The 12,624-nt window shown below is 47.0% G+C and overlaps 1 protein-coding gene and 1 long non-coding RNA gene across 2 annotated transcripts in view; both read left to right on the top strand.

Moving 5' to 3' along the window:
* LOC146757518 (rho GTPase-activating protein 32-like) overlaps window positions 1-12,624 on the top strand; it is a 218,196-nt gene that overhangs the window by 104,686 nt on the left and 100,886 nt on the right. The gene's annotated exons all lie outside the window — the stretch shown is intronic.
* On the top strand, window positions 1,237-3,295 carry LOC146757529 (uncharacterized). The gene is made up of 3 exons (XR_014936129.1): window positions 1,237-1,660; window positions 2,038-2,304; window positions 3,001-3,295. It is a non-coding gene; the product is annotated as an uncharacterized LOC146757529 (long non-coding RNA).

Here is a 12,624-nt window from a genome sequence, read left to right as displayed (position 1 = left end):
GGAATGGACAAGGTTCTACCACCTGTGCAATGCCATAGAAATAACAACCATCCACCTGTAAACCTCCATCCTCTCCCCTGCTACACAAAGGGAAGCTCAACAGCAGTGCACAAATGTCCCAGCAATGTCTGAGCACTGCTCTGTGCATCCCAACCTGCTCATCCCATCCACTCCTGGCTGGGCAGCAGGATTGGGGTGGCACACTGCAATGGGCACAGAGGAACGTGGAAGCCCCACACATGTGAGGAAGGGGCTGGCTGTGCTCCACACTCACGTTATCAGACGTGATTTGCCCTTCTGTGGGGAGCCTCTGCTCTTTCCCAGCTCATCCTCCAGCGTCTGGGACTCCAGGATCTCATTCAGGCTGTTGTTGGGGCGGGGCAGCTCCATGAAGAGCCGCCCCTCCACCGACCGGCACACAACAGCCGCTCCCGCGCACTGCGGCTCAGCCAATCGGAGCCGGCGGAGCTGCCGCTGCCCGATGGGAGGCCCCCCCCCCCACATATTGACCCCCCAGACGAGGAAGAGGAGGAGGAGAGCGACGAGGAGCTGCCGCAGGAGCTGACGTTGGGGCGGGGGGGCAACGCGGGGGGGGGGGGTCGGCAGTGGGGGGTGGGGGAGGGGGTGGGGCAGCATTACCCCCGGACCCCGTGGCCCCCCCCCCCCCCCAGCCAAAGTGCTGCTCTCCGACCCCCGCGGGCTCTTTGTGCAGCCGCTGCCCTCTAGTTATAGGACCCCCCCCCCCCCCCATATTGCGCTTTGCTCACCCCCACCTCCGGAACCCCCCCCCCCACTCACCACATCGCCCCCTCCCCCCCCGGGTGGAGTTATGGGGGGTGGGGGTGGGGTCGACGATGTGCCGTAAGCCGCGCCGGGGTCGTGTGACAAACCCCCCCCCCATCAAGATGAATGGGGAGCTGTCGGGGGGGGGCTCAGCCGTAAGGATAAAGCGGGGGGGTTAATGACGGGGGGGGCAGCGCTATAGGGAACGCCAAACAGCCCCAACCCCCCCCCTCAAAGCCGCTGCTTTACGCTGTGCCCCCCCTGCATGAAGGGGCCCCCCCCATCGATTGAGCCCCCCCCAATCCCATCTATAGTTGAGAGCTATGCTTTTTGTAGCCCCCCCCTTTTAAAGGCCCCCCCCCCCAAAGTTGTGCACGATGTGCTGCCCCACATGAGCCCCTGACCCCCCCCCCTTAAAAGATGGGGTGGGGGGGGGTGGTCTCGGACCCCCCCTCCTTTAAACAATGGGGTGGGGGGGAGATTGTCACTGCCACCCCCCCCCACCAAAATGGACACCCCCCTTTTAAAGGATGGGGTGGGGATGGGGGGGTGGTGAAGGTGGTCTCGGCCCCCCCCCCATTAAAACGGACCCCCCACCCCTTTAAAGGATGGGTGGGGGTCAGTTACGGGCCCCCCCCGGCACTGTGTGTGTATGTGGCTCCCTCCCCGTTTTGCCCCCCCCCCACGTCAGAGTGTGCTGGGAAAGGATCTCTGTGTGGAGATTGCTTCTACTAGAGGTAGTTCTATAAGACTGTTATATAGAGCTGTGCAGGGGCTGTAAATCTGTCTGCAGAGGCTGATGATCAGTTCTGAGTGTCTGCAGTCAATGCGCATGGACAGAGCCCGTCTCTGGAATTCCCAGGGAGCGTGCACCTTGGTAAGCACAAAAACCCCATGAGCAGCTGTGTTAGTTCCCTAAAGATGTTTCCTTTGACTTTAAGGATAGTAGTGCATTAACACACCAAAGGCTTTCCTTTATTCTTAGTTCTCCTATCTCCTATCAACCTCCAGCTACCACTAAAGTGATACAAGTTCTATTTCTGTGACAGAGACATGAATATCCTTATCTTTTGATATCTCACATGTGCAAGAGGCAGAACTTTCTGTAACAGATCTTAAGCACAGAAGTGCTTCTTCTAGCACTCATGCAAAGGGAGAAGTAGAAATGTACCTATGATTTAATCTTCCATCTCTAAATGAGATACCAGACTTGCATCTAAAGAGCATTAAGACATCCATGTTGTTCTTCCTCAGGACCAGTCCTGGTTGTGAAATCCCCCCTAACAACTGGTGAAGCTGTACCTGGAGGGGATGCCATGTTTACTATTGACCTTACAACAACGTGTTGCGGCACTTGGTACCTCAACTGTAAAGTCTTACAGGAAAGCGAGATCTGCATCATCAAGAGAACCCAAACTACTCACAGCCTAATCATAAAGAACGTCACCAAGAACACTGATGGAGCAGAAGTGAAATTTGTTGCCAAAAATGTTGATGTCAGCAGCAAGATGAGAGTGAGAGGTATTTGCTTTGATCCTTCTCCTTTCCTCTTACAGTCAAGGCAGAGTTGCTGTGATCTGATGATTAGAACTGGGGCTGCAGGCATTCACTGCCTGTACCAAATACCTGAAATTGCATCCCATGGACTGACGTGAGTCCTGGTAATGACCTAAACATGATAGCACTGAGTGTAGGGTAAGCCAATCTACCCAGCTGCTTGGTATCTGAACCAGATTGCTTCATGCCAGCTGATGAATGTCTGCAGTTCACAGCTATTGGCCAGTGCATTCAGTCAGCAGGTTTACCACTGCATCACCATAGAGCAGTACTTTCAGCTCCAGGTTCAGACAGCCTTTTCTGATTGCACTGGAATAGTTTAGAAGTAGGGGAGCAGTCATTCCAATAATATCTCTATCAATCAGCTTTGCATGAGAAATAGAACAAAAAAGGTTCATGATGGGAGGAGCTGTTTGTCATTGGGTGGAAACCTCTGCAGAAGCATGTTTAGAGCATTCTTAATCAGTAGAAGGAGATGTTTGGTTGATTTTTACTTAGTAAATCCGGCAAGAAGACCAAATGAAATATCTTGAATTGCTCAGCACTGACACAATGATGAGTGCAGGAACAGAAGGTGATACTTTTTCAGAGATCTTGCGGTAAATATTGACCACGTTAGCCTGATATCAATTGAAATAACGAGGCCTTTGCTCCTGACAGGTGCTGCAGTGAGATTTACCAAGAAGAGCAAAGATGTAGAAAAGATCTCCGCTCAGCTGCGTGAGGAAGCCAAACTGCAGGCTGAGCTTTCAGACACAGGTGCTACTGTGGAGTGGATGAAGGATGGGAAAGAGCTCAAGGCCAGTGAAAAATATGAACTGCAAATTGTGGGGAAGAAACACACCCTGAAAATTCACAACGACTCAATGGATGATGCTGGAAGTTGTCAGTGCATCTGTGAGGGGGATAAAATGCTCTATCAGCTTTCAGTGAAAGGTATGTGACAGTCTGGGCTGTGCTCCTCCTGCCCAGGGCCAGCAGACTGCATTCACCTGACTCCCCGACAGTCCAGCTGTTGTCAGACAGCATCTGGGGTGTTTTCAATGGCTGTTTTGACTTGAACTGGCCAATCTGCTTTGTAGAGCCATTTGATTTCTGTGTTCTGTCCTGTGATTCGTCCCTAAGATATAGAGGAAATCAAGGGAAAGATAGGAAAAAGAGCATCCCAGCCTTCCTGCTCTTCTCTCAGGGTGGCCACGAGAGATGATGTAAAATGCTCTTTTTTTAGCAGTGATCCCAAATGTAGAAGAGACCTGTGAAGAGTCACAGGGATGTTTACTTAGCTGTCATTCCATGGTGGGCTTTTTCTGACACAGATGGAGAGAGAAACTGAACTTTCCCACGCAGGTCTCTGTTTTGCTGCAGGGTGTAGGTCTGATCTCTGAGATCCACACGCTGGGCCTTGATTGCAATAAATGAGAGCCCTTTGTTTGCTCCAGTGGAAGACTTTCCAATTCTGCAGTACCCTCTGCAGATGACACAAATGCAAATGCACCTTCTTCCCAGCAACAATTGCCTTTTTTTTTTTTCCACTGAGTATGCATGAGGCTCTTTATCATATTCTGCTGGCTTGTCACCCTTCTTGGTCCATGGAGAAACAACAAAGCCCTAGAGTAGTGTATGCGCTTTGGCATTGGAGAGCTTACTTAATTGCTTCTTCTCAAAGAACAAACTCCAGAGAGACATGGAGACAGCTCCCAACAGAATTGAATAATGGGACTAAATTTATGGAGAAAAGAACTTCCTGCCAAGGTTTTTCAGCTAGTCTTAATTTTGCTTTTCTTCTCTCTCTTTGTCATGTTAGCATAATATTTCATACTGGCAGGTCTGCCCCCAGAATTAATTGAATTCGCTGATGGTTGTTTCCATGTGCTTTGCACTGTAATGTGACTATCAAATGAGTAATCAATGCTGTTATTTTAAAATCTGTGTTGGCAAACTGTAAGACAAACAACTGCTGTTGGTAGCTTGGTTACTGCAGAATCAGCTTTCGTGTATCTCATAGATAGGGAAGAGACTCTTAAGGGTCAGCTAGTTGGACTCCCCCCGCAATGAACAGGGGCACTGCAGCTCCATCAGGTGCTCTGAGCCCTGTCCAGCCTGACTTTGAACATCCTCAGGCTCACCAATCTTATACCCATGCCACACACTCGCAGTATTTCACCATTCAGCATCGCCACTTGTATCTTCTCTTGCTGTAAACCAGAGCTAGCTGGTAAATCATCTGCTGTGCGGGTCAGCTGTGTCTCTCCCATGGGCATCACGTGGCTGCTGGGAGGCTCTGAAGAGCTGCAGCCAGAGGTGTGTCACCCGCTGGGCCTCGTGCCCAAAGGAGCCCACAGGAAAGTGTTGTTGCAGTTTGTCATGCACTGCACTGCCATGAGACTTGACGTGCCAGACATCCTCTGACACGTGACCTCCTGCATCCAGGCAGGACATCTGAGACGTCTCCTTCAGCCTGACGTGGCTGCAGTTTCACACTGGTTTTACTAAGGAAGGAGAAGGCACGTGGATGAAACTCTTTTCCTGCTCTTCCTGGCATTAGCTCATAGTACAAGTAAAGCACTGTCAGGTCAAGCCTGGAGGAGTAATGCTTGTCACTGACATGTTCCTGTTCAGGGTGGAGCTGGAGGGTAAAATAACACAAGAAATTGTCATTGAAATTCAAGATCTGTGAAATTCAGCTGGCTGCATTCACAGAACCTGGCGTTAAGATCTGTTTTCTGGTTTCTATCTTGAGCCTATTTTCCATAACCCAGTCCTCATTTATGAACTGAAGCTCTACTGAAAGCCTTTCGCTGTGTATGCTCATGCTGCAGTGCAGCGCTTGTGACCTTTAACAGCACATTCACGTTCCTCTGATCACAGGATCCTTAAGGTTGATTAAGACCCTCTAGTCCGACTGCTCACCCATCACCACCATGATGCTCACCATCAGCTAGCTAAAAACTCAGCAGAGATGATAGATCAAGTACAAAACTGGATTTGAGATGGCTAGAGATTCCTAAGATACTGAAGGATTGCTTGCAGGTGGTGTTGGCTCAGGTATTCACCCTGCATCCCACCTCCTGTTCTGTTTGGTTGAGAATCATGCATTCTGCAATTTCACTTTGTAATTCAAAGCCCCTTTCTTTATCTGTTAAAAAACTGATCTAAAACAAGCCGAGAAGACTCCGTTGGAACTGGTGGATGCAGAACAAAGGCATCCCCAAAAGACAAGTTGCACTGTTTGATGAACATTATTGGATGAGAGCTAAGCTAAGATTTAAAAAGTTCTGGGGCTGTCTCTGAGCATCAAATACAGAGGAAGCCTGCATGATTCCCTGAGAATGGATACCTCCTACTTTGGTGTAGGGTTAAGGGAACACTAGCAGTAACTCCTATCACAAAATGTCACATGGCTCAGACAAAATGCCATCAAGAGGGCTTAATTAATAGCACCAAATGGTCACAAGACGGTCTTAGGGCAGGGAAGTAATCTGTCTATGTGATATTGGTTGGTGCTATTAGTTGTTCACAGCTTGACTCTAGAGGGACTGTTCTTCTTTGGTCACCTAGTTATAAAAGAATAGATGGCTCCTGTCTATTACAATTTTTAACAAATTATTTGTTCACTGATGCCATAAATGTGCTTGGCATAGCAATTGGCCTTGGTGTATTCAGTGACTGAAAGCAACAGTTGTTGCTCTAAGAAATGCAATACTAAGCTAGGTCTGCCTGTAGCTGACAGCCATCAGCTTGCTCCTTGGGCAGGTTCTGTCTGGATGGAATGAAGGGCATGAAATACTGATGTGCTCATCAAACGCTGCTTGTTAGCTTAGAGACAAGGTGTTGAATAGGTTTGTTCATGTATTGCAAACACGTTACTTATCTGCCTTCATTTTAGCTTCAGAAGAACACGTGCAGAATACAGAATTGATTAAAAGAAATAAGAACTGTCTGCATAGAACTTACTCTTTCCTTACACAGGAGAATCAAGCAGACATTTGTATGTGAGTACCTCCACAGGTGATACTCGATCACCCAAATGTAATGAGCAGAGACATTACAATCAGCTCTAACTGTATCTTAATGCTGTGCTGAGTAGGCCTGAGTCAGGATGTAAACCACTTTCTCTTTTTTTCTTCAGATGAAGCCATTAATTTTGTCAACAAGCCCAAAACGACTCCAGAAATATCAGTCAGTCCTTCTGAAGACCTGGAGCTGGTGTGTGAGGTGTCAGCTGCAAGCGGAGCTGTCGTATGGAAGAAAGATCAAACAGAGGTGAAGCAGGACCAGAGGACAACCATCATCTCCCAGGGGACGCACCGCAAGCTCATGGTCAAAAATGTGACCCTGAAAGACCAAGGGAGCTACAGCTGTGAAACAAAAGATGACAAAGCAACATTCCAAGTGAAAGTCAGAGGTGAGAAAATGCTTGAAATCCCGGAGATAAAGGAACGCTTCATTTTGTGTGTCTTGCATTTGGAGGATCAACTTACAGCCTCTCTGGTGCAAAACACTTTGGCTATAGGACTTTCTTTGTCATCTAGTGTCATAGCTACACTTTTCTACATGTGCTTTTACATCCAGGAATGAATTGCTGCAACAAACAATAGGCAAGGAGGGTAACTTGTGCAGCTCTTGTAGTCAGCTGGTGTCTGCAGGGTTACAGTGCAAGAACACACCAGGCATGCAAGGAGTGAGAAAAGGGGAGGTGTTTGAACAGATCTGGTTACAAAATTTGAATGACACAATTAGGTGGAAAATGCCACTAATCAGACTCATAAATGGCCTGGGTTGCAAAGGCCCACAGTGCTCATCCAGTTCCAACCCCCTTCTTCCTATGTGCAGGGTTGCCAACCAGCAGCCCAGGCTGCCCAGAACCACATCCAGCCTGGACTTGAATGCCTGCAGGGATGGAGCATCCACAGTCTCCTTGGGCAGCCTGTTCTAGAGGGCCGTTCCCTTCTGATTTACTGGAAATGTAGAGAGACATGAGAAGAAAAAAAGATAAGGGAGGAGGTTCAGTTGTGCATGCAGGTGTTGAATCCCACGTTGACGACCATTCGTTCCATGTTCTGTAAATGTAATGACCAGTCATGAATCCATTGATACTTTTCTAATTGTACGTTTCTCATAAGTCTGAGAGTTTAGCACGGAAGCAGATCTCTCACTCCAGCTGCAGTAGAGATTGCTCTGGTGTTAGTATATTTTGCACAAGATCCGGTAAATTTTAACTTAGACTCCAGATAGCCATGGGCACATCAGCTGCATTCTGAGTGACCATTAGTGAGCTGGCTGATGACGAGGGTTTGTCTTCTGTTTTATTTGTAGCTGCACTCTGCTGGTTTTTGCTCGTAAGTCAGCTTGTTCTCTGTTAACTTTACAGTTCTCATCTTGTATTCTGAGCTGATCAGGACAGGGAATCTGTTTTCTCCTCTTCTTTCTTATGGCAGTGAACACACTGGAGCTTAATCCTGGTCAAGGTTTGGCATTTGATCAGCTATGTGGAGGAGCAACTGTACTGGGAGTCTACTGCCTTTCTGCTCACACAGACCTGGTGTCCTTGCAGGGCATAGCTTGCGTTCTGTTCCCTTGTAAAGGTTGCAGTCTTTGCTCTCTCCATCTTGGGGCATTCTGCTCCTTCAGTCCCTGGTGTGCAATATATCTCTGCTCCTGTAGTAGACAGTTTTGCTGCTGCCTGCGGTGTAGACTCTAAACTATCAGCTCTTACTGTTCCCACACCATGTGGATGTGATTCTGGGGCCTTTGGATCTGTTCCATGAGTTGTGTAGCTCATGCTTTTGGCTCAGGAAATTGGCAGTTTCAGCAAATAGTGGATTACAGAAAGGGTAGATTTGGGAGGTATCTGTCAGAGAAAATGAAATATGAACGATGACAGAAAGACTATGGCAACAGCTGGAATCTACCAAGTTAATCCTCAGCAGCCAAAGCCAGCCCACGTCTTATTGCAGAGGTGTAGGGAGAAAACCCAGAAATGTAGTGCTTTTACACTTGAATTTTGCTAGCTGAGGGCTATTATTAGCTGTTTGCCTCAGAAACCAAAGGTTTTCTGTTCTCTTTCAGACCAGATGAGCTCATGGCTGCACAGGGTAATGTAATACCTCCTCCTCTGCCATACGTGGGGAGTGCTTGCCTAGCTACCGTTGCTGTATTTCTCATGTGTACCACTGTAACATGACGTGCAAGTCCAGCACTCACTGCAAAATGATGTGGTGTGAAAGTCAGGAGGGATTATGAGTACTCTTGGAGTGGTTGGCTCTTTCACTACAGAAATCCTCATCTTACTAGCTTCTCCCAAAGTGCAATGGCTTTCTGAGTCTTAATTTGTCCTCTTACCATTGCACTCAGAAAGCTTTTCAGGGTTCCTCTACCCCAGGGTTCCACTGGTACCACAGAACAATCCCATTTTAAGGACATGTTGAATGTTAGGTGCTGAGTGTTGAGCATTATGGGACGCAGATTAGACCTTCTTGCTTAAAAGAAACAAGTGCTGCACACCTTGGAAACCTATAGAAAACTAGAGTAAAAAGGGCTGATTCTGCCATCTCATTATCTCAGTATTTGTGGTGCATGCTGAAATCCTTATTTGAAGTGGGCCAAAGCTCCATTGCATTTGTGAGAAGTTTTGCATCACCTGGGTGGTCTAGGCCATGTTTGTTGTCTTGCTAATAAGCAAGCCTTCTGATCTTCATCAAATCATTGCGGTTGGAAAAGACCACAAAGATCCCCACATCCAGCCTCAACCCATCCCACCATGCACACTGCCCACGTCCCTCAGTGCCACATCTCCATGTTTATTGAACACTTCCAGGGATGGTGACCCCACCACCTCCCTGCAAAGCTGTGCCACCACATCACCATTCCTCTTCAGAAGAAGTTTTTCTTAACATCCAACTTGAACCTCCCCTGAAAATCATCAGTCAAAACAGGGGCTGTTGAAGATGGGCGGAGAGAATGATGCTTCTGCAGTCAATACAAGCAGGGAGATCAAATGTAGAGTGTATCAACTGCATTCTTGCATTGGCTTGCTGCCCTGCTCCCTCGCCTTCAGTGGACTGCAGTGCTGGTGGTAGAGCTGTGGTGTGAATCCTGGGATTGCACGTACTGCAACGGTCAGCAGCACAGCAACTTGAGCTGAACTTACCCTCCTGGGCAGCTGCTGCCACTCAGAATTCAGACAGCATGCAGAGGAGAAGGTCATGAAGGAAGGGAAAGGGATGGCAGCAGAAGGCTTCACAGAGTGACAGCGGGGAGGAAGGAGATGGGGGACAGGTCATGGAAGGGTTTGCCATGACTGCTGGGGAGCAGGAGCCTTCCCGGTCACCTGAGCTGGGTATGCCTGAATATGCTTGCATGAATGATCTGAATGAGTGGTCTTCCATGTCTGCACTGCAAATAAAAGGCAATGTCAATCCCCCTCACACCTGCTAGTCCTGCATTCATGCTTGGAGCCTCTGTCTTGGTATCAACATCAGGACCCTGGGATCTTTCCTGGGACCCAAACAAGCATAGGAAGCTTATTCAAAATTGCTCTGCTGTTAGAAGCTGACTAGCACTAGAGAAGTCCATGATGTAAGTGCGTCAGAAATATTCTGCACTTGTACAGCCTTTTGTAGGGCAAACCATGGAATAGAAATGGAAGCCCATTTATTTAGGGTTTATCTGTTCTCCCACGCCTCAAATAGGAACTAGCATGAATGCTCTCAGCAAGCAGTTGTTGGTAAAAGGAGAACCAGATAAAACAGTCATTAAAGTAATCAATAAAAGATTCAATGTATCAATCGATCCCACTTAGCAAAGTGATTAACTGAATCACCTTAACTGAAGTGTGTATGCCTAACTAATTACACTTGCTATCTTTCTGATGCTAACTCCATTTGTTGACACAAAGGGTAAGGTGGGCTTTAAACTCTTTCTTCTATATGTGTTAGGTATTAAGAGGAGATGACCTCAGCCAGTTCTCTAAAGAATCAGGGGTTGCTGAGAGTAGAAAACCATGCTTTATGCATAAAACCGAGCTACAAAATCTAATGTAGGCCAAATATTCACCATATTAAGGGCTATATCATTACCATAGGGTAGAGTCAAAAGATGGTTTTCTGCTCTTAAATTTCTATGGATGGTATCCTGATTTTGAGGTCTTCATAATTGAGCTGTACTTAGCTGATATCCAGTGCAGAGTGGAGCAATATCAAAAAGACAGACAGATGAAGAGCTGTCATTGTCTTCATTAGAAGAAATCTGAAAATTAGGAGTCCTAGCTGATAGCAAAGACTACCCAGAGGAATGGGATGACCACAGGGACTGTGCTGAGGATGCATTATAATGTGTGACAAACACTGTGAAGCAGAGTTTCTCCAGGAAATGGTCCAATACAACATAGAAGCAACTTTTAATGTCTTCCAGTCACAAGTTGTTCATATCTAATGTATATTTTACCCAATGTTTTCCAGTTCCAGAAGCAGAGGATGCCTTTATCAACAAGCAGAAGGTGCAGAAGGAGGTGAAGGCTGCACCAACAGAAAATGCCACGCTGAGCTGCGAGGTGGCCCAGGAGAAGACGGAGGTGAAGTGGTACAAGGAGGGGAAACTGATCACCTCGAGCAAGAAGTTCAGGGTGGAGTCAGAGGGCAAACAGCGTCGGCTGGTGGTGAGCCAGGTGGAGAAGAAAGATGCAGGGGAGTACAGCTGCGAGGCTGCTGGCCAGAAACTCACCTTCAGGATTGATGTCACAGGTGAGAGAAATTGTTTCGACTGTATTGAACCCCCCAACAAAGAAGGAGGGGAAAGTTAAGTGGTTTGACACATTCAACCCCAGCATTCAGTGATGTAGACGGTGCTTAAATTCTGTTTAATTCATATAGTTTTCTGTTTGCCTTCTGAAGCTATGAACGCAGAGGACTTGGGTAGCCTCAGCTTAAGACAGGCTGGAAATAATTCGGGAATTTCCCTGGGGATCTCAAGTAGATGCAATGATAGCAAAATGAGAAGTCAATAATTTCAGGGGAAATTAAAGAATATTAAAGATATCTTCAGGGCACAAGCACACCCCTGCAAATGCTTCTTCCTAAATAGTCTCAGAGACAGCATTTGGTCACAATGCTAGACGGCGGCATTGGTGGTTTCTATTAAATTAAAGAAACCTGCAACTAAAAAGGTTTTCCCATATTGTCTTTTGTTTTCTTCTCTATAGCAGGTACAAAAGAAATGCTTAAAAATAGAAAGGCTTCAAGCTGGTGCTTTTCTTTCCAAAATGGAGGAAGACAGGCGTTCTATTTATGAGGAGAGTCTGATAAGAAAGTGGAAAAAGGCTTTTTACCAGGGTCTATAGCAACATAAGAAGGGGCAATGGTTTCAAAAGTGAAGAGGGTAGACTCAGTTTGGACATGAGAAAAGTTCTTTATGATGAGGGTGGTGATACACTGGAACAGATTGTCCAGTGCAGGTTGTGGGTGACTCATCATTGGGAGTGTCCAAGGCCAGGCTGGATGGGGACCCTGGGCAGCCTCATTTAGTGAATGATGTCCCTGACCACGGCAAGAGGTTGGACTGGATGATCTTTAAAGCTTCCTTCTATACCCAAACCGTTCTATGATTCCATAGGGGAAACCATTTTATTACTGCCTCTGAAAACTCAGGAGATATTAGAACTTTTTTCAGAAATAAGTAGGTGAGAAAAATACATTTCCTCACTATGACTTAATCACAAACAGAATTTAACCTTGACCCTCACCTGGCTTTTGCTGGCAAAGCAACTTACAGCTGTCAGCTTGTTTGGACAATTTAATGCCTGTCCCCTTGTATGAAACAGACTTTTCAATGACTGCGTATGCTGGTGTGCTGCTGGACAGTGGGGAAAGTGGTGTTTTTTAATTTTTGAAGATTTTGGAACATGATACTGGTGGAAATGAAAACAAGTTTAGGGCTATCTAAGCTGTTTTGGTCTGGCAGGGAGGAAGTTCTTCACTGGCAATTGATATAGTTCAGATGTTGGCATTCAGTTCATAGCACTGTCAGGAAATGTGAGTGGGAAAGCTGTCCTCAACGGTACAGTCCAAAGACTAATTTGGGCATTTGGGGAAGGCTGTGTAGAAAAGATTCATGTCTTAAATGTGCCAATTTGCCTTCAATTCCAGAAGCAGAAGATGCTTTTATCAACAAGGAGAAGGTGCAGAAGGAGATGAAGGCTGCACCAACAGAAAATGCCATGCTGAGCTGCGAGGTGGCCCAGGAGAAGACGGAGGTGAAGTGGTACAAGGAGGGGAAACTGATCACCTC

This window comes from Coturnix japonica, chromosome 20, assembly GCF_054131305.1.
Source record: "Coturnix japonica strain WE chromosome 20, WE-NBRP24, whole genome shotgun sequence".
NCBI lineage: Eukaryota > Metazoa > Chordata > Aves > Galliformes > Phasianidae > Coturnix > Coturnix japonica.
Note: the sequence above shows the minus strand (reverse complement) of the source record. Positions and strands in the feature narration are given on the sequence as shown.